We start from the raw sequence: 18,736 nt of genomic DNA on the forward strand, positions 1-18,736 counted from the left end.
AGGAGGATAGCAAGTTCCAGGTCAGCCTGGTCAACTTGGTGAAACCCTGTCCCAAAGTAAAATTTAAAACAGGGCTGGAGGTATAGCTGAATGGTAGGATATTCCTGGGCTCAATCCCCAGTAGTAGGGGAAAAAAAATTTTGTTGTATTCATTTATCCATTCATTTATCCATTTTGTATAAGTGTGGATAGCACATCAAGAATATTTAAAAAATACAGATCCAAAATGCTTTCATCTGCCTCCAAACATATGTTAAAACCAAAACAAACAATAATTCATTTCTGAGTCACGAGTTTGCTACCTGGGTGGAAAGACATAAGGATACCCTGGTTAGGACATAGGGCTCTGGCTTGGGCTCCTACTTCCAGGGAAACCTGGAAGATTGCTGGTAACTTGTCTAGAGGCCAGACCCAACAGATGTTTTCAGTCCTACTCCTCCTCGACCTCTCAGCTACTGAATGGTGACCTCTTTCCCCAGTGTCCCAAAGTGTTCTTCTCCTTAGGGCTGTTTCACTGTCTATATACCAGAAGGTCACTTTACCTGGCCCTCAACATGGAGTAATCTAGACCACCAGCCTCAACCCTTGTCTAATTCCAGAACTGCATGTCCAGCTGCCCACAAGCACCCCAGATTTATCATATCCAGAAGTCAGACAATCTTGTCCTCCTCTCACTTTCCCTATTGTGATGGGTGTCACCAACCAATGAGTCACCAAGTTAGAGATGAAGAAGTCATTGTAGATGCATTCCTTCAGCAAACACCTATGAAGTGCCTACTGGGTGCCAAGCCCTGCCCCTTCCTGAGATGAGGACTGCACAAGACAGTAAACAAAACAAGAAAACAATAGAGCAAAACAATGCAGCATTTAGGTAGTGAGGAGGAGAAGAAAAGTCAGGCAAAGCAGAGACTACAGAGTGGTGCATGTTGCTCAAAACTCCACAGCTGGGTATGGTATGGTACCTGAGTGGGGCCAGAGTGGCCAGAGGGAGGCCAGACAATACCAGGTCCAAGAGGGCACTGTTGAGAATCTTAGCAGAGAAGTGACATGGCCCACTGGTGCTTGCACAGGCCTGCTCTGATACAAGGATGGGGCGTCCTTGCCATCCCTCTACCTCGACCTGCAGCCTCTCCCCGGCACCAAGGCAGCCCACAGTACCCTAAATCATTTCCCTGGATGAAACTGCTCCTCTGCACCTCCTGCCACTGCCCTAATTCCAGACTCAAGGCCTCACTTCAGGTGAATAGCTGCCTCACTTGCTCATCCCAGCCACCAGCCCCAGCCACACCACCTGCCTCACACGTTAAGCCACAGACCCAGGCCCTGTCCATTCTAAATGCCACCTAGCTCCTTAGTCCTCCAATCCTCCTTGCAGCCCCAGGAGAAGAGCAGCCTCTGAGGTCCTCCACAGGTCCTCCACAGCAGACTGCCCTTGGGCCTGTTTCCTCCACTCAGCCCATAGCTCCAGGCCACCCTGATAATTGACACTTTCCTTCTAGTGTCTCTGAGGAATAGCTGCCTATCAACTGTCTCTAACCTCTATGGCTCTGCCCTGCCAGATTGACTGTCAGCTTTCTTCTCCAAATCTCTGGCCACTTAGCAGTGCCTGACATTCAGGACATTCTCAAGTCATTTAAAGCCATGCCTTCCCTGTAACCTGTCAAAAACTTACCAGGGGGCGCTGAGGTTGTGGTTCAGTGGTAGAGCACTCGCCTAGCATGTGCAAGGTGCTGGGTTTGATCCTCAGCATCACATAAAAATAAATAAATAAGGGCTGGGGCTGTAGCTCAGTGGCAGAGCGCTTGCCTAGAACATGTTCGATCCTCAGCACCATATAAAAATAAACAAATAAAATAAAGGTGTGCTGTCCATCTACAACTACAAAAAACAAAACAAAACAAAAAGATTTTTTAATAAATAAATAAAATAAAGGTATTGTGTCCAACTACAACTAAGAGAAAAAAAATTTAAATAAAAAAATTTTTAAAACTCACCAGGTCCTATTGCTCAGGCTTTTAATAATCCTGTCTTTGTAACATAAAATCTTGGTTTCTGATATTTCACTCATCTACTAAGAACTAATCTTAGCTACGTGTAGTGGCCCACTCCTGTAATCTCAGTGACTTAGAAGGCTGAGGCAGGAGTATTTGAGCTCCTAGCCAAGCATGGTACCACACCTATAATCCTATCGGCTCCAGACCGCAAGTTCAAGTCTTGGCAACTTAGTAGTGATTCCCAGTCTGGAAATAAATTTTTTGAAAAAAAGAGGAGTACTGGGGCTGGAGTTGTGGCTTGGTGGTAGCACACTTGCCTGTGTGAGGTCCTGGGTTCGATCCTCAGCACCGCATTAAAAAAAAAAAAAAAAAAAAAGATCCATTTACAACTACAATTTAAAAATATATTTAAAAAAAAGAGGAATACTGGGGTTACAGCTCAGCAGTAGAGTGTTCGATGGGTTAATTACCAGTGATAGAGAGAAAGAGAGAGAGAAGAAAGAAAGCTAGCTTGCTAAAGAAAGACCCTGCCTCGAAATTTAGAATTTTTTTTTTTTTTAAATTGGGGGTATAGCTCAGTGGTAGAGTGTCCCTGGGTTCAATCCCCAGTATCAGGGGGGGAAAATTAATCCTACATTAACTCAACTTTCAAATTTCTATTTCTCATTTTCTGTTTAAACCTTCACATTTCAAAATTCTTTATACCTTTTAGAAAGTTATACACCTTTTCCCAACATGATGAACATGCTTAAGAATGTATCTTTTTAAAAATGAAAACATGGGGCTGGGGCAGCAGCTCAGTGGTAGGGCACTTGCCTAGCGTGTGTGCGGCCCTGGGTTCGATCCTGAGCACCACATAAAATGAAACAAATAAAGTCATGCTATCCATTTAAAAAAAATGAAAACATTTAGATAACTAAAGTAAGTGCTAATTGTGAAATACTTAGGATACTATGTCCCTCTCCCCAGGAAAGTTTCCTCCCTCCTTGCTAAAGAAAATCTCCATCCTTTATACTCTTCTCATGCGCTGTGCTTTCAGGAGACACTGCCAAGACAGGAGAGTAACAGGAGCTGCAGTGAAGCTACCGCCCAGTCTCACACCAATGGGGACCATCACAGGGCTGCCAGGCTCAACTGCAAGATGATGTTGCATTCTTTGATGGTTTGCAGAGTGCCTGTCTTCACACATATAATGTGAAAGTTTAAATATTTAGTACCACTTTACCCTTACAAATGTTTAAGAAACAGCAATGAGTCAAATGTCCCACCATAACTGAAGCTTACAATCAGTCCACCAAAGAAGTAAATCCTTAGCTGTAATATGATTAAGAAGACTTAAGGTCGTACCAATTTCCTAATGGGTTTTTCACTGACCTATTACAATGTATTCAGAGTTGATTCTGATCAAAGGCTTAGTCATGCTGCCAGGGGAAAAACAAACAAACAGCCTTGGAATTTAACAAAAAGAATCAAAGATGCAACCGGCCTTTTACACAGTAGTTTTAAAGGGTATATCTCAAATACTTTGTTCTCACACTTTTTAAAGATACCATTTTCGCAGGTGCTCCTTGTTGTCACTTAATATGCATATTATTAACACATTTAAATAAAATAGCAGGTTGAAATAATTCTAACACAATAGACCTGGAATGGTCTAAAACCCTTGTTATAAAACCAACCACTCCATTACGCGTTAATTTTATTTTTTTTATGCTTTAATGTTTTAAGGAAAAGGGAACGCCACGTGCGACACAGAAAAGCACTCCAGGACTGGGGCTGCTGCACGTTCAGAAGCCACGATGGCCCGGGACGTTCTGAACCCGGTCAGTGAAAGAAAAGGCCCGCCTGACAGCGCGGATGACAGTGTCGCCCAGGGCGGTGCCGCGGAAAGGCGTGGACGGCAGGAAGGGAACCATGGACAAAGCAGCCCGACGCCCCTCGCCGCCTGCCCCGGCAGCCACAGTCCAGCCGCCCGGCTCCTGGCCCACAGCTGTCGCGGCAGCGCCCGCAGGGAACCCCAGTCCCGAGGAACACGGATGGAGAGGGGAGAGGGACCTGAGGCACGCGAATGGGGAGGGGTCAGGCAGAAACCGAGCCCTGACCGGAGCGAATGAAGATGGACAGGCACCCGAGTCTGCACCGACGCGGGCGGAGAGGGGACAGGGACCCGCGCCCAGAAGGGTGCGGACGAGGAGGGAACTGGAACCCGCGGCAGGAAGGACGCGGAGGAGGAGGGGACAGGGACCCAAGGCCGTAGGGGCGCGGACGAGGAGGGGACATGGACCCGAGCCTGGAAGGGCACGGGTGACGAGGTGACGGGACCTGAGGCCAGAGGGGCGCGGACAAGAAGGGGACAGGTACCCGAGCCTGGAGGGGCGCGGGTGACGAGGTCACGGGACCGAGGCCGGAGGGACGCGGTGAGGAAGGGACGGGAGCGGGCCTCCAGGGCCGCGGTGGGCAGGGCCGGGCCCGTGTCCGTGCCGCGCACTCACCGTCCGTTCGGAGGGCCGCGCTCGCTCGCGCTGTCGGCTGGGAGCGGCCGCCCGAGATGCGGCGCCGCGGTCACCAGCGAGGAGCGCCTCCGCGGCCGTCCCGCTGCATCCCTGGCCGCCGGCCCGCGAACCCCGTACACTCCCAGCGCCCGCTCCGCCGCCGAAAATGGCGTCCCGGCGCCGCCCGCCCACAATGCCGCGCGCCGTGACGTCACCCGCCCTCGCGCCGCCGGGCGGGGCGCGGCCGGGGAAACTGAGGCGCGTGCGGGGCTGGGCGGCGGCTGGTCCCGGCGGGTTGCGCGGGGCGGCGCGCTCGGCTCCTGCTGGGGAGCCAAGCCTGCGAGTCCGCAACGACGCCAGTCTTCCGCGAGACCCTGCCCGGGGCCTTGAGACGCTAGGGGTCGAGCTCCGGTGGTCGCCCGGCACTCGGTCCGCGCCTCCTAAGGGAAGGGAGGAGGCTCGGGGCCTGGCCGAGCGCTCGGCCCCCGCCCGGCCTGCAGGGCGTGCCCACTGGCCAGGAAGCCCCAGCGCTCCCACTGCCGCAGGCACCCCAGCTGCAGGCCTGACTCAGCAGCCGGCTGGAGGGCTGAGTCAGCGGCAAGGCTCTGCTAGCCTGCCGGAGCTGGAAAACCTTCCAGGCGCTTTTCACCCGGAGGGGTGCAGGTACCAGCCCCCGCCCCGCCGTGGGAACTGCTGCCCTCCTAGATAGTACCAGCAGCGCCTGCAGCCCTGGTCATCCTGCAGTTACGCCTGCAGCAATAAGGAGACAGAGGCACCTGGGTTTTCCCAGGGAGCCCCGTTACTTTGGTCTGTTTTATAAATGCAAAGATGGGCGAACAAGGGTGGTAGCTCCTATGGGTAGCAGACAAGCTCGGATCCGAGCAGGGAAAGGCATAGATAGGGCCTGTATCAAACCCTCTCCACACTGCCCTCCGTGATTCCAGATAAGCTGCAGGTTAGATGTCACCTGCTCCTCAACCATTGCCATAGGGCCGGTTGGACAATGCACAATAGTCGCCATAAATGGCACCTGCAAAGCATCCACCGGTTCATGGCCAAGTTCCCCTGGAAAGAGAAGAGCCAGCTGAATAGGAGCCCTTTATTTTTCTGGGCCTCTGGGCCCATTGCTTCCTGTCACCCCAGCAAGATCCCTTGATGACATTTCTTCTCTCTGATTGCACTCTGTATGGGTAGCCAAGACTCTATCTCTTTGACATTCCTTTCCTTCTATCCCCATTGCCACCATTTTATTTTTCTTGTTCCTCTGTCCCCTCAACCAGTGTCTGTTCATTTTCTGTGGTCCTTCTGGGAAGAAGAACAGGATGCACTGATGAACCAGGCAGATAAAATCCCTGCTCTCCAGGAGTTCAGTTCTAGTGGGGAGAGACCAGTGGTAAAGAGAGGGAAATAACTGACCTTTCTGAGATCTGAGACCCAGAGGATAGGAAGAAGCCCCCACAAGGCCGGCATAGAGCACTCCAGCACGTCTTTGGGCAGGAAGAGCCTGGAGTGTTGGGGAAGAAGAAGAGGCCAAGTCATCCAACACATACACCAGTCCTGCCATGCTGCTCTTAGCACCAAGTCCAAACTCCTTAGCTTGGTCTACAGGGCCCACAAAACCTAATGCTTTCAACTTCTGTTCCCCTGTCCCCTGGACACCCTCACCTGTCCCTGAGTTCACCCTGCCCTTCCCCAACATCTCACCCCTACGGTGGTGTCCTCTCTGTCTAGAATGTTCCCCCAGGTACTCTAGGACTCAGCCAAGAGTCATTTCTTTCAAGAAGCCTTCCCTGCCCATGCCAGCCTGAACAATCCTTCCTCTGAGTTCCTACCTGTCCCTTCCCCTGAAGTGTACTGTGGTCAGTTTACAGGACCGCCTCCCCTTCAGCCTACAGGCAGTAGAACAGGAAGCACCTGTGTCCTCATCAACCCCAAGCCCTGCCCAGCTCCTGCCACAGACTACACAGAGGCTATGAAGGCAAATGTAAGACGGGAAGATCAGACAGTCCCTTCTCCAGGTCTTCTTTGCCTGGCTCAGCCTCCTCTGATGAAATAGACATGAAAGATCCTTTTGAGTCCCTGAGTTCTGTGGTGGTCCTCAAGAGTCCTGCCAGTCCTTGGAGCCATTAATGTCTGAAGTCCCCCCTTCCCTCCCCAAGTACTGTCTAGGACCAAAAGACATGGACATTCTGCTCTACTCTCCTGAATATCCAGCAGTTCTAATGGAGCCTCTCAGGATGTCTGCCCAGCAGGGGGCTGAAGCGCATGAGTTTCCAACTCATCCTCAACTGGGGTCCCTCTCTGAGATGAGGAGCACCCCACTCACTGAACCACCTACCTGTGCTTTGACCCTCACAGCAACTCAGCAGGGCAACACACCACCATCCCCATTTTTTGTTTTTTGGGGTTTGGGTTTTTTGTTTTTTTTTTTTTTTTTGGCACTGGGGATTGAACTCAGGGGCACTGGACTACTGAGCCACATCCTCAGCCCTATTTTGTATTTGGTTTAGAAACAGCATCTCACTGATTTGCTTAGTGCCTCACTGTTGCTGAGGCTAGCTTTGAACTCGTGATCCTCCTGCCTCAGCCTCCCAAACCACTAGGATTGCAGGCATGTGCCACAATGCATGGCCCACTGTCCCCATTTTACAGATGCTGCAGGGGACTGCAAGTTCCAGCATTTGCTTGTTGTCCTCTGGAGGCATCCACATTTCAGAATGAAGACAAAAACCCTCCATGCTTCCCATGCAGGTACCCGAAGGGCCAAGAAGTTGGTGCCCAGTGGGAGCTCAGCAGGGCTACTGCAAGGCAGCAAACCCATTAATCCGCCCCTCCCAGTAAGCCTGGAGGAACAGGGCCCTGAGGACAAAAACTGGAGGTTACCAGGACGAAGCCTAAACCCTTATTTATGCAGATGTTGGTACCTCTGATCATCTCTGGGGCAAGCAAATGACTGGAGGTTTGCAGAAAAGGCTGTGCCCTAAGGAAGCAGCAAGGGACCCTGGCCCTGCACCCACCCCACAAAGCAGGAGTAAGGGTTCCTCCAGCAGACAGAGAGAGAAGCAAGCTGTCCCCTTGCTCCTTGAAATTACTCTCCCATTTGACAAAGGCAGTCTGTGTGGTGGGCACTGCCACCTCTGTCCTGCCTGTTTCTCCACCTTCCCCTTCCATGGCCCCTCCTGGCCTAGCAGGAGGCTTGGGGATGAGGACGAATCACAGGGTGTGCCGGCTTGGCATCCGGACCTTGGCTAATCTGGGCTCAGTCCTGCCTTGCTGCCAGCAGGTCACACCCTTTCTGGTCTCAGGCTTCAATTCTAAAAATGGAACTTGTGTGGTTTCCACATTTTTTTTTTCTTCACAGAGCTAGAGTTGCCCAACACAAAGCTCCAGGGACGGCTTCCTTCAGAACAAAGCAAAAATCAGTAGCAGCACATGGATGAGGAAGGGGCTCCCACCGACCCTCACTGTCCCTGCCCCAACCTGTTCCTCTGGAAGGCTGGGGGTGAAGCCTGGGTCCCGATGGAGAGCCCAGGTCTTCTGAGGGAATGGGGCCTGAGATTCTCCAGATGCTGGCAGGCCACCATGGCCATTCCTCCATGTTTTGAAGCCCAGGTTGGTGGCAGCTGGGTTCTTCAGTGTACTAGAGCCCAGGTCCCTGCAGTCATGCCTTGAATGCACACTCACATGCTGGGCAGACTGTACACCTCAAGAGGGCCGCTGCCCAGGGCTGGGATGTAGCTTAGTCATGATATGACTAAATGCAAAGAAAAGAAGAAGAAAAAAACAAAAAGGATGGCTGCGCAAACCAGGTGCAGTGGCACACACCTGTAATCCCAGCAGCTTGGGAGGCTGAGGCAGGAGGATCATGAGTTCAAAGCCAGCCTCAGCAACTGAGGCCTTAAGCAACTTAGCAAGATCCTGTCTCAAAATAAAAAATAAAAAGGACTGGGATTGTAACTCAGTGGTTATGTACCCTGGATTCAATTCCCAGTATAAAAAAAAAAAAAAAAAAAAAAAGAAAGAAAGAAAGAAAAGAAAAGAAAGAGGGTACATGCCCAGCCACATACCCTGAGCACAGAGGTCTATAAATGAGGACAGATGCATAAAGGTGGACAGGAAGGACTTCTCTGCCACACAAAGGTGGTCCTGGCTGCATGCACATTTGTAGAGTCACCTCACACTTACTGAACCCAAATATGTCTCTGGACCTGAGCTGGGTGCTGGAAGGCTCACCCTTCAAGTGGCCAGGAGAATATTTATCCTACTTCGCTTCTGAATCATGAGATGTGCTTGGGAAGTGCTGAGCCTTGTGTGCCTCTGGCATGGAAACTTGACCACTATATGTGGGTATCTAGAAAGGGCCCTGCTAAAAGCTGGGAGAGAGTCAGGAGTCAAGGTGATCCCAACAGTTCCAACATGGCTTGACAAACACCATAATAGACAAACACTGGAGCTGGTGCTGGGCCCAGGTCCTGGGAACTGAGATTCTGCATCAGCATTCTCTGTGACATGTTACCATAATACACATGGACAGAAGCATTGAAATGTGTGCAGCAAACCCCCACTTACTCATCACAGAGAGTCTACCATTTTGCCCTATTTGCTTATCAAGGGTCTCTCTTCCTATCTGTGTCCATCAGCTCTTCCTTTACATGTGCATTTCAAATTAATTTGCAAACAAACATCAGTACACTTCACCCCTAATTTCTTCAGCAATTCATATCCTTAAGTTCATATCCTTAAGTTCAATATTTGTAATTTCAGAGAACATTTACATATGTGGAATACACACATCTTAAGGATGTCATTCAAAGAATTTTGTTTTACATTATATGTGCCTTTATTTCAGAAACTGAAGAGCTTTTTTTTTTTTCTCTCCTTTCAGCATTTGGAATGGAACCCAGGCCTCATGAATGCTAGGCAAGTGCTCTATCATTGAGCTACATCCCAGTCCTTTAATTTTGAGAAAGGATCTTGCTGCATTTCCCAAGTTGGCCTCAAACTGACAATCCTCCTGCTAAAGCTTCCCATATGGCTGGGATTACAGGTGTGTGCTGTCACACCCGGTTAGTTTCTTTTTTAAAGCCATTTTATTGTTTTTTATTTTTTGTGATGCTGGGAATTAAACCCAAGGCCTTGCATGTGCTAGGCAAGGGCTCTATCACTAAACTACACCAATCCCAGCCATAGAGCCATTCACACTTTCACAGAAAATTTGAGCAAAAAGTACAAAGAGTTCCCCCATACTTCCCCTTCCCATTATCACACTACTAGTGTAGTGGGTTTGTTAAAATTGATAGATCCATACTGATACATTAACCAAGCTCCAGAGTTGACCTGAAGCTCACTCTGTACTGCACATTGTATTGTGAATTCTGTAGGTTTTGACACATGCACAGTGATTTGAAGAGTTTTGAGAAAACATTCATCTGTGTATTGGAAACCCTACCAAGCAATGGGACATTTCCACCACAGTTCAGAGCCTGCAGATGAGAAGCCCCCCTCCTCCAGTATGACCTCATCTCAATCAATTTCATCTGTAGTGTAACTATTCCAAGTATGATCATGTTCTGAGTCATGGAGATAGGATTTCAATAAATAGATTTGGGGGGACACAGCTCAGCCCTAAAGAAACACAGCAGAGGTCAGGGCGGAGCATAGGGTGGCCAGCACAGTTCCCCAGTTACCCCACTCCTCTCCTCCTGCCCTCTTCTCTACTCCCCTAGGTGCTACATCTCCAAGAGAGGGGGGTATCTGTCCCTTCAGTCTGCTGCTGTCACCAGGCAGGCCCAGGAGCTTCCTCACCCACCTGACATCCCTGGTTGGTTCCCAAATCCTCTTCCTCTGTCAGCCATCTTCTCATCACTATAACTAAATGCTTGAGATGACAACTTAAAAGAAAGGAGGTTTATTTTGGCTCACAATTTTGCAGGTTTCGGGGCTGGGGATGTGGCTCAAGCGGTAGCGCGCTCGCCTGGCGTGCGTGCGACCCTGGTTCGATCCTCAGCACCACATACCAACAAAGATGTTGTGTCCGCCGAGAACCAAAAATTTTGCAGGTTTTATTGGTGGACCCAGTTTTGGGGGCCTGTGGTGGTACATCATGGCAGTAACACATGGCACAGCAAAGCCACTCACCTCATAATCAGGAAGCAAAAAAGAAAGAGAGGAAGAGATTAGGGTTCCACAATCTCACCTTTTAAATTTTTTTTTAGTTGCAGATGGACATAATACCTTTATTTATTTATCTTTATGTGATGTTGAGGACCGAACCCAGTGCCTCACCCGTGCTAGGCGTGTGCTCTATCACTGAGCCACAACCCTAGCCCTCACAATCCCCTTTAAGGGCATGCCCCCAACCACCTCTCAAAGACTCCACCACCTCCCTACAGCATCACCCTGGAGACCAAGCTTTAAACACTGGAACTTCAGGGGCTGTTTGTAGCTCAGCGGGGGAGCATTGCCAGCACCAAGGAAAACTTTTTAAAGTAATTAAAAAAAAAAAAAAAAGAAAGAAAGAAAGAAATTCGCTGTAATCCCAGTGGCTCAGGAGGCTGAGGCAGGAGGATCGCAAGTTCAAAGCTAGCTTCAGCAACAGCGAGGCACTAAGCAACTCAGTGAGACCCTATCTCTAAATCAAATACAAAATAGGGCTGGGGAATGTGACTCAGTGGTCAAGGACCCCTGAGTTCAATCCCTGGTATGCCCCCCCCCAAAAAAAAAAGAAAAAAGAAATTTCCCAGGCTTCCCTTGGTCCTCAGGTCACAGGCCACCCTAGAGCCATCTCTACAGTCGGTCTTAGGCCTAGGGGGACCCACCTTGGGGACAGGCTGTGCAGGATGGAAACAGGAAACGCAGCAGGGCTGCCTCTATCTCTGAGTCCAGGAGTCCTGTTCCCTAGGCAGCACCCCTGTCCTCAGGCGGTCCGTTCTTACGATGGTCCAGCTTACCCAGTCAGGCTTCTAGCAGAGCTTCCTGGGATAAGCTCTGGGGTGAGTGTAAACTGGTGGATTAACAGCCATGTTGGCAGAAGAGAGCCATGCATCTTTTCCTGCTGGACTCACAAGTGGGCCCAGCAGGGACCACAGGCCTCCGGCAGCATCAAAAGCCAGAGGTTGGGATGGGACACTGGCCACAGTGGGGCTGAGGCTCAGCAGCAGCACATGCAGCTGCAGCCACCACACAGAGGGAATGCTAGCATCCGCAGCGGGGACAGAGCCAGTCCCCACCCACAGGGGGTGGGTTGCAGTTAAGTTCTGTGAATAAGCCCTAATGGCGCCATCTGCTTAGGCCTGCAGGACAGATCCTGATGGGGCCTGGGCCTGGGAGAATATAGCAGACACTGAGCAAGAAACCAAGCAAAGGAGATGGCTCTGCTGTGGGATAAGCTGGAAGATACTGAAGAGGACATGCTAGGCTTCAGAGGGAGACCTGGTGGTGAGCCACTGGGTTCAGGGGAGGTCCATTGCATCCAGTCCCCATGACTTCCTTATCTACAGAACTTCATTAACCAGGTATGGCTTATGTCCCCCAATGCAGGCCCAGAACACCATTTCTCCTATTTCTCATGAATACCACCCAGGGCAGAGAGCACCTTCCTTGTACAGATGGAGAAACTGAGGCTATCAGAGTGGGGAGAACTGGTGGCAAGGGCTTGACTCCAGTCTGGCCATCGGACCCACTGTAGGCTGCAGGAAGTAAGTCTGAAGCATTTAGTGTGGCACACTTTGGGAGCTGGCTCCTCAGGGAGACCATTAGCCATGCCTTGGCAGCATCCTCAATCAATACTCTAGAAGCTGCTGCGCAGGAGGCCAAGTCCCTGGCACACAGGAAGCTCCTCTCCTTTCCCAGGACCACATATCAGCCAGGTCTCTTTCAAATGCTGTGGAGTCCTGCTGGTCCCCTCCTCAGCTCTGATTCTGGAAGTGTGGTCCTGTGGCTGTCGTGACAAATTACCATGACCTGGGAGCCAAGAACAACAGGAATCCATCCTCACAGTTCTGGAGGCAAAGGCCCAGCATCAACCAGTGGACAGGCTGGTTCTCTGGAGGCTCAGGGATCCTGTTCCATACCCCTGTCTTGCTCCTGGAGGCTCCTCATGGCCCTTGATGCTGCTTGGTCCGCAGACACACCTCTCTGGTCTCCGTCTTTGTGGCAACATGCTCTTCTTTTTTGTGTCTCCATGTGTAAAATTTCTCCTCCTCTTCAAGGACACTGTCCTTTGGATGTAGGGCTTCCCTAAATCCTGGGTGACCTCCTGAGATCCTTGACACCCACAAGGACCTGATTCCAAGTGAGGTTACACTCAGGAGAGGGATAAGATGTGGATGCAAGTTTTGGAGGCCCTCTCAGCGGTCAGAGGCCTCTCCACAGGCAAGCTGGTCGGGAGGCCACAGTCCTCCTAGATGGAGGAGGCAAGTACATCTCCTGAGGGTCGACTGCTGATCTGTTCTCAGTGCAGCTCCATCCCAGGGCCTGTTCTTTTTTTGCTTTTAATTAAATCTATTTATTTTTTATTTGGTACTGAGGATTGAACCCAGAGGCACTTTACCACTGACTTGCATTAAATTAATTTTCAGTTGATATATAGCAACGTAAAAATTGTATGTATTTATAAGGTGTCATGAGCTGTTTCTATACATGTGAGCACAGAGCCTCTTCAAGGAGAAGGAGGAGGAAGACAATTGTTTTCAGCTTGTCCTGGCAGATGCTTTTTGGGGCCATGGGCCACCTCTTGTGCCTGGCAAGTGCCCTGGGCAGAAAATGCTCCTTGACCTGAATATCTAAGAGACAAATGAACTTGCCCACTGAGGCCCAGCTTGACCATCAGCCCTCTGTGAGACAAGCTTATCTGTCAGCAAGTCCTGGCCTCTGTGAGGGCTCTCTGCAAGCTGAAATGTTCTCGGCCTATCACTACAGAAGCACTGCCTAAGGAAGTCACACTGTGAACCCTAGTGTCACTGGAAATTTCCTGAAAGCCACAATTAAAAAAAAAAACAAGACAGGCACTATGGCACACACCCCTAATCCCAGCCACTCGGACTTGGGAAGCTGAGGCAGGAGGATGGCAAGTTTGAGACCAGCCTAAGCAACTGACTCAAAATTGAAAAAATTTTAAAAAGGGAGTGGGGGATGTGGCTCAGTGTTAGAGTGCTTGCCTAACCTGCAAAGTCCTGGGTTCCATCCCCAGTATCACACACACACACGGCAAGAAAGAAAAACAATAAAGAAAAAAAGCAGGTGTCATTAACTTTAATATGCATATATGTACATATAATCATATGGATATGCACACCCACATATATTGTTCATCAAAAAATGTTATAAGTATTAGAAATTTTAATTTTATAAGTATTACATTCCCAAAATTAGACTGGGAGTGTAGCTCAGTGTAGTGTGTGTGTCTTGCATGCACAAGGCCCTGAGTTCCATCCCTAGCACCAAAAATAAAAACAAATATTAATCCAGGTGTAATGGCACACGCGTGTAATCTCAGCAGCTTGGTAGGCTGAGGCAAGAGGATCATAAGTTCAAGGCCAGCCTCAGCAACTTAATGAGGCCCTAAGCAACTTAATGAGACCCTGTCTCAAAATAAAAAAATAAACAAAAAGGTCTGGGGATGTGGCTCAGTGGTTAAGTGCCCTGGGTTTAATCCCCAGTACCAAAATTAATTAATAAAAATTTAATTGTGGCAAAATAACATAACATTTTCACTTTGGCCACTTTAATTGGGCAGTTGGTGACATTATGTACAGTCATACTGTTGTGCGACCCTCAAATCATCACCAGAGAACTCTTTCATCTTCCCAAATGGGGCTGGGTCTTTGCAGGTAGCGTGCCACATTCCTCCACCTGGGACACCAAGCCAGGCCAGGGCTGCTGGATTTCCTGACCACAAGGCCACGCTTGAGGAGCTTCCAACTCCATTCTGGACACTACTTTTTAAAATCAGATGTTTGTGGGCTGGGGATGTGGCTCAAGAGGTAGCGCACTCGCCTGGCATGCGTGCCGCCCGGGTTCGATCCTCAGCACCACATACAAACTAAAAAGATGTTGTATCTGCCGAAAACTAAAAAATAAATATTAAAAATTCTCTCTCTCTCTCTCCCCCTCTCTCACTCTCTCTTTAAAAAAAAATAAAATTAAAAAAATAAAATAAATAAATAAAATCAGATGTTTGTTGGCCCAGTACTGTTCCCAAGCTGCTGCCTGTCTTTCACAGCCAGCCTGGGCCGCTGTGCTGCTCTGCTAGATATGGCTAGGGCTGGGGGCAAAAGCAAAGGAACCGTCAATCCTCTCTGGGGCTGTCTGCCTACCACTGTGGCTTTCCACCAGCACCAAGCCTTGGGCCTCACTCAATGACAAACTTGTCCTTGGGGATGAGTGGGAGCTTGGGGCAGTAGTGCAGTCAACCAGGGATGGAAGCTGCTCTGGCCAGCCATTCACCTCCTTCCCCCAACTCACCCTCCTCCCCCTGTACTTTTCCACCAATGGGTTGACTCAGGACAAAGTGGAAACATTATGAGGATCAGTAGCAAGTGGCTCAGAATGCAGCTGGAAGCAGCTGGAACGTTTCTGGGAGATGGATCAATTCATTTTCAACAGTATAAAAGCGAAGAGATAACTTTCCTGGCAGCCTGGTGAGCAGTGTCTGCCCTATGAGGAGGGTGCCATCCAGTGGGTGGGCAAAGGACCAGAAGGGAGGGGCCTTTGAGAGCCAGGTGGTCAAGTGCACAGCTGGATTCCCAGGGCAGTGACAGGTGGGGCAGGCATCAGTGCTGCTGAGCACCTGCTGGGTAAGCACGTTCTGATAGAGCCTTCAGGCACACCCTGCTGTGAGGACCTACTGCTCTTGTGTGTAGTGACTGGCTGCAAACACATATTCCCTGGCTACAACAGAGTGGCCTTGAAGACGCTGTACTGCATGACGTCAGCCAGTCACAGAGAAGTCCTGTAGGATTCCACTTAGGTGAGGTCCCCACAGCAGTCACATTCATAGAGGTAGGAGGCAGAGTGGGACACTAGGGGATGGGGGATGGGAGTCCAGGTTCAATGGGAAGAGTTTCCGTTGGGGAAGATGAGAGAGTTCTGCAAAGGGCAGCGATGGCTGCACCAGTGTGCGCATGCCTCACGCTGCTGAGGATGGCTAGAGTGGTGTTTCTCTGCCCAAAAGACGCTGTCTTCATTTGGCCTTTCTGCAGTGAGGGAAGGAAGGGAGACTCAGAGGAAGGGACACCTCCAAGGAGGGTCAGGAAGGGATTCCTAAGAGGGATGCACCCCACCTCCCAGCAAGGTGTGCTGGGCACAGCACCTGCTCTCCTTTGCTCTCTCCAAGGGTTAGGCTGCCCCCCTGGACTAGGAGCTTTGGCCACTCCTCCAGGCACCCTCCAGGCCTCTGGAGGCTTCAGCAGACACCTCCAGCCAGCTGGGTCCTGCCTTCAAGGTGCTGGTCCTGATGTCCACTGGAGTTCTCCTAGTTGTAGGGCCAGTTGAGCTGCCCAAGGTCCTGAGGAGGACTTTGCACAGGAGGCAGACAGCAGGGTCCTGAGCAGGGAACAGAGAACCTCCAGGAAAAGGGGTCATCTGGGCATCAAAAACCCCAGGACTGCCCTATACAGCTTGAGTATGGCACTGGGGCTGATTTCAGCAGCTGGAAAGGTGCAGGAGCTGGCCCTGCAGGTAACTGGTGACTCCTTTACAGGTTACTTCACCACCAAGTGTGACTTGGAGGCAGAACAGGTCCCAATTTGGGGCAGGAGGAGGGAAGGCACAAGTGGGTAATGGTCCAGCAGGGATGGAGACAGTAACTGCTGCCATCTGGCTCTTGATAAGGTTGGTGGCTGACAGGGGTAGTTTAGGCCAGGCCCTCCTGGCTGTGACCTGCTATAAGCCTCAGCTGCACCCTCCATAGTGTTATGTAGCATGGTGTTGAGTATGGGGCCTGGCACTTGTGAAACACTTGTTAAAACCATTAGGGAGGGCTGGGGATGTGGCTCAAACGATAACTAAAAAATAAATATTAAAAATTCTCTCTCTCTCTCTCTCTCTCTTCCTCTCTCCCTCTCTCTTAAAAAAAAAAACCATTAGGGAAAAAATCCAGATTTCTTCATTTGTAATTAGAAATAGCAGAAAGAAAAGGACAAGAAGAGATGACCCAGATGGCAGTGGGTGGAGTAGGGAGAGGACAGTCCCTGAAGAGAATGGGAACCAGCTGTGTGGCATAGGGACTGCAGCAGCAGTGGCAGCAGCTCATCCTCTGAAAGTTGGTGGACAGGGATAGGGCAACAGGGAAGAAGGGTTCTGCTGTGCAGGACGGGACCAAGGGAGGTCTTTGCAGGGAGGGGAGGCTGAGGGCTCAGGCGGAAAGTAGGGGTGCCGGGGCAGTCCTGGTGGAGGAACTGCTTGGCAGTGAGCATGACTGGTTTTGTTTCTTAAACAAACTTTCTGTTTTAGAGAAGTTTTCAGCTCCCAGCAAGACTGAGCGGAAGATAGAGAGCTCCCATGTACTCCAACCCCCAACTCCACACAGTCTCCCCATCATCACACTCTTCTTTCGACCAAGACTCTGTTGGTCTGAGTGTGTCAGGGAGCAGCAATAAACTGATGTGGTGCAGAGCCTCATCCAGCACAGAACAGGGCTGGGTGCTTGCTGGATCAAGGGACAAGCTTCTAGATGTTCCCTCTCCTATCTCTTCAATGCCGGAGCCTGGATGGATCCTGGGAGATGCCAGAGTGGCAGTCAAGAGCAGGTCTATGCAGCCAGACAGCACAGCTGTTCAAGTTGAAGGTAGACATAATGACCCTCAGAAAACATGGATCTCACCATGAAAAGTCTTTGAAGAGGGCTGGGGATGTGGCTCAAGCAGTAGCGCGCTTGCCTGGCATGCATGCGGCCTGGGTTCGATCCTCAGCACCCCATACAAAAACATTGTGTCCGCCAAAAGCTAAAAAAAAAATATTAAAATTCTCTCTCTCTAAAAAAAAAAAAAAAAAAAAAAAAGTCTCTGAAGAGAAACCCAGGCATTCCAGCACAAATTCAGAAGATATATGTGAAAAAGCAATTACTTAGAAATAAAATATAGGTGTAAAATAAATATAGGTATAAAAAGGAATCTTACCAGGCCTAAGGGAAAAACATTGGGGGTGTTCTGAGCAGGGACCCTGCTGCCAGAAGCAGGAAGTCTCATCTCCACTGGGCATTGTTAATACCAAGGCCTGGGGCAGACTGGCTCCTGCCCCAGCATCAGGACAAGGGGGAGACCACACGCCCTACTGCTATTGACCTTGGTGCTTTGGAGGGCCACACTATAAATGAATGACACTGTCCACAGACAGCACCCAACACAGAGGGGGGCAGAGAGCCAATTTTAAGACCTTTTTAATTTTTTTTTTTTTTTTGGTAGTTGTAGGCAGCATGCCTTTATTTATTTATTTATTTTTATGCGGTGCTAAGGATCGAACCCAGTGCCTCACACTTGCAAGTGCTCTGCCACTGAGTCACAGCCTCAGCCCCACATTTTAAGACATTTTTAGTCATAGTCTAAATATCAAAAAATGTAGAGAGAAGAGGGGAGGGGAGGGGAGGGGAGGGGGGATAGTAGAGGATAGGAAAGGCAGCAGAATACAACAGACATGAGTATGGCAATATGTAAATCAATGGAAGTGTAACTGATGTGATTCTGCAATCTGTATACGGGGTAAAAAGGGCAGTTCATAACCCACTTGAATCAAAGTGTGAAATATGATATATCAAGAACTATGTAATGTTTTGAACAACCAACAATAAAAAAAATTAAAAAAATAAATATCAAAAAATATTTTATCAAGCAAACATTTTGTGGAAAAGTCGGTATAAAATACATTACTGAGATAGCCTTTATTTTGTAGATATTTTAAAAAGCTCAGAGAGCAACCTAGGAGGCTGAGGCAGGAGAATCACAAGTTCAAAGCCAGCCTTTAGCAATTTAGTGAGGCCCTATGTGACTTAGCGAGACTCTGTCTCAAAATAAAAAATAAAGGGCTGGGGTTGTAGCTCAGTGGTAGAGCACTTGCCTAGCATGTGTAAGGCACTGGGTTTGATTCTCAGCACTGCATAAAAATAAATTAAAAAGTCCATAAAGAGAGAGAGAGATAATTTTTTCAATATTTATTTTTTTAGTTTTTGGTGGATACAACATCTTTATTTTATTTTTATGTGGTGCTGAGGATTGAACCCAGCGCCCCACACATGCCAGAGGAGCGCACTACCAC

General features: G+C 49.5%; 1 protein-coding gene across 17 annotated transcripts in view; it reads right to left on the reverse strand.

Annotated features, from left to right (window-relative positions):
• Positions 1 to 4,664, reverse strand: part of Klc1 (kinesin light chain 1) — a 56,196-nt gene extending 51,532 nt beyond the window's left edge. For all 17 annotated transcript variants that reach the window (XM_026405478.2, XM_026405476.2, XM_026405477.2 and 14 more), the window contains exon 1: positions 4,487 to 4,664. The gene's annotated coding sequence lies outside the window, so the exon portion shown is untranslated. The remainder of the gene's footprint in view (positions 1 to 4,486) is intronic.
• Between the last annotated feature and the right edge of the window lie 14,072 nt (positions 4,665 to 18,736).

The sequence above is a fragment of the Urocitellus parryii genome, chromosome 6 (genome assembly GCF_045843805.1).
Source record: "Urocitellus parryii isolate mUroPar1 chromosome 6, mUroPar1.hap1, whole genome shotgun sequence".
NCBI lineage: Eukaryota > Metazoa > Chordata > Mammalia > Rodentia > Sciuridae > Urocitellus > Urocitellus parryii.